Source organism: Arachis ipaensis, chromosome B05, assembly GCF_000816755.2.
Source record: "Arachis ipaensis cultivar K30076 chromosome B05, Araip1.1, whole genome shotgun sequence".
Taxonomy (NCBI): domain Eukaryota; kingdom Viridiplantae; phylum Streptophyta; class Magnoliopsida; order Fabales; family Fabaceae; genus Arachis; species Arachis ipaensis.
The window spans coordinates 39,557,963-39,561,510 of record NC_029789.2 but is presented as its reverse complement, the minus strand read 5'-3'; the positions used below and the strand labels follow the sequence as shown (position 1 = coordinate 39,561,510).

At 35.5% G+C, this 3,548-nt stretch overlaps 1 pseudogene; it reads left to right on the top strand.

Moving 5' to 3' along the window:
* LOC107640543 lies at window positions 1,547-3,314 on the top strand (annotated as a pseudogene).

The window sequence follows — 3,548 nt, the reverse complement described above, 5'->3', positions numbered from 1 at the left end:
ATGCGCATTATTAATATTAAACATTTATTTGGGCCCAGAGGTTATAAACTTATAATTCATTACATTTTGGTTGAAATTGGGTTTGGGAAGACCAAGCATGTGTATATCTAGAATTCCCATGTAACTGAAAGTTGAAGTGCTAGTTCAGAGAATCCAACTTAATTTGGAGAAGGAAGAAGCGTTGTTCATGGGGCACAGCATATTGAGATTGTGAGGGAAAAGGACATCAACATTTTAGCGGCGAGTTGTCGGTTTGTGACACCAAAACATTAAGAAACCATTGGTCACCCTATGGCCTTTGTCATTGTGTTTTGCATTTCCACTACATTAACATTCGATGCGTCAATTCTCACTTGTCCCGTTTCAATATAATGTTTTTTAATATCTGGTCGGAATTGTAGGTAGGCTTTTATTGTAGGTGATTTTGATCCAGTAAGATTGTTCAGTAAATTAACATTTGAATTAATCCACTAGATAATTCTAATAAGTATCAAAATTTTAATTTTATTTTTTATATATAGTGATGATGCATTCGTTAACAATAAATCTTTGAATCAAACTCTAATCTACAACAAATTAATACTTAATTTATTGGATGAAAAAATATCGTAAAAAATAAAAAAAAATTCAGTAAATCAAAATGTGTGATTATAACTTAGATCATTAAAAGATTAGATAACGAATGAAAAATTTTAACTTATTTAAAAAGTATTAAAGTATATCGGACTATTTTAAAATCTTTTGAATATATTGATATTCTTTTTGTAGAGTATTATTCTCTATTTATTTATTTATTGTCAGTATAATAGTATAGCTGATGTGCATATATAATCTATTTTGTTTTTGTGGCAATGATGTGCATATGGTATGTATGTGGGTAGATGGATTGTTTGGATAGAGAAAAGAGAGGATGATGTTAATGTGTTGTGTGGGTAGAAAATGTTGACCGAATTGTTTGTATGCCTGCCCGTGACAAATGACAAGTTTGATGAGAAAAAGACCAAATAATAAGATTTCAATTTCAATGGCGTTGTGGCAGTTGGTTAATGCCATGAGAACCCGTTAAGGGGTTAAGACATGATCCGCTCCCTCTGCTCACGCCCTTTTCTCTTCTGGATATCTTTGGATTCTTTTTTAAAAAATTCTTTTAGGATTAAAATTAAAAAAAAAAGAGTCACCACATATGAAAAACCAAAATACGAGTCAATTTCNACAAAAAATTAAAATACAATATAAATAAAAATTTCATAAATTTAAAATCACTTTGAGAATTTGAAGTGTAAACAAAATTGCATGAACATAGGACAAACAAAAATGCAAAAACTCAAGGTTTAAATGATACTACAAGAATGATTTGCAGAAAGTAAACGGAACTATTGAAACTCACGATGCAGGTGAAATTAATTACTAAAACTTGATATTTTTGGGAGATAAAACAATTGTCTTGAGCTTAAATCAAGTAAGAGGACATAAATCTATGTTAGAAGCAGAATTGCAAAAAACAAGCGCAAAAATAAAATTATGAAGAATGAACAAAAATATGGTAATGGTGATATGCAATGTTCTGAAAATTGGACCGGATCGGCCGGTTGAACCGAGAACCGGTGAGAGAAATGGTCCGGTCCTCCTCTTAAAACCGCCAATTTCAAAACCGTTGGAAAATCGACGAACCGGCAAAAAATCGGCCGGTTGGACCGGACCGGAAATCGGCCGGTTCTTTAAAAAAACAAAGCCACGCCGCGTCACTCACCCCCTCCCCCAAACCTTTCGCGAATCAAATGCCATCAGTCCCTCACCACTCACCAACCTTAGCTTCTTCAAGAATTCAAAACCCAAACCAAAAACCTAGCCTCTTCAACGGATTCGACGCCACCGTTCGTCGTTGTAGGCGCCTCCGCGGCCTCCTCCTCCCCCCTGTTCCAAACCAAATCCCTAGCTTGGCACGTCGTCGTCGCGTCGTCTTCTAACTTCGCTGTTCGAGGCTTCGAGTTCGAGATGCTTGCCGTGGTGTCGCTGTCGTCGTCTTGCTCTCAGTTGAAGGTTAGTGGAACTGTTTAGTGATTCCCTTTTATGCTCTGTTGAGTCTGTGTTGAATGAAACTTGAATGTCCGATAATTAGTAATTTTTGAATCTGAAATGACGTAAATCATTGATTTTGTATTGTTGAAATTATGTTGTTGAAATGGATTTGTTATGTTGCTGGCTTGCTGCTGCCATTTTTTAATTTGAGTATGATGTTTCTGAATTTTTGTTGAAATAGTTATTGATTTGAAGGTTAGGATGATTATTTGTTCTAGAACTGAGTCTGCTATTTCACTGCCTGATGGGAAAGTAAGTTCTCCCCATCCTCCGTTGGATTCGTCCTGCTCGTCGCCCTCTGCTCAAATTTTTTACTCTGTTTTGTAAATAAGCTGAAACTTGTTGCTCAATTTCTGTTCGTTCCTTTGCTAAATAAGCTGAAATTTGTTACTCTGTTTTGTACTTTGTTAATGCTGGAAACTTACTCGGTTTTGCATAATTGTTGACTGGATGAATTGCTGTAGGCAGAATTGTTAATGTTCATTGTGTAGGCAGAATTGTTAATGTTCATTGCTGTGGCTATTTTTAATTTCATATATGTTTTATTAAGCAGTGCAAGCCTTCCAAGTAACACACTCTTTGATCTTTTTGTTGGGATCTTGAAATATGACCAAGAAATCATGGATGTGAAGGATGATCTCAAAGCAGTTAAGGAAAGAGACCCTGCTTGCATAAGCCATGTGCATTGCTTCTTGAACTTCAAAGGCTTCTTAGCATGCTAATCTCATAGAGTTGCTCATAAGCTATGACTTCAAGGAAGAAAAGTCTTGGCAATTATGATCCAGAACCGAGTTTCCGAGGTTTTCGCGGTTGTTATTCATCCCGGTGCTAAGATTGGAAGCGGGATTCTGCTTGATCATGTAATTGGATTAGTGGTTGGTAAAACTGCAGTGATTGGTAACAATGTGTCAATTTTGCATAGTGTGACTTTGGGTGGAACTAGTAAAGCTTCTGGTGATAGGCATCCAAAGATTGGTGATGGGGTTTTGATTGGTGTAGGGACTTGTATTTTGGGGAACATTAAGGTTGGTGAATGTGCTAAGATTGGTGCTGGTTCTGTGGTGATTAAGGATGTTCCTCCTAGGACTAGTGTTGTTAGTGATTTTGTTATGCTGTTGTTTTGAATTAATTTAGGGGTGATTATTTGTTATGCTACTGTTTTGAATTAATTTAGGAGTGATTAATGATTATTTCTAGTTGTATTCTTGCTGGTTGCACCATTGCTCTTTTCACTATTTAACTTTGTATTTTGATAAGATCATATGGATTTGGTTGACATTTCATATGTTTTTAAATTTGGAAGATATTTAAGATTTATATTAGACTATAATTATATTTTAAGATGTTTATATATAATTTATTTATTATTTTATTCTGAAACGGTTTTTTCGGTTGAACCACCGGTTGAACCGGTTGGACTAATGAACCAGTGAACTAGTAGCTAGAGCGGTTTGATAACCGGTCCGGTT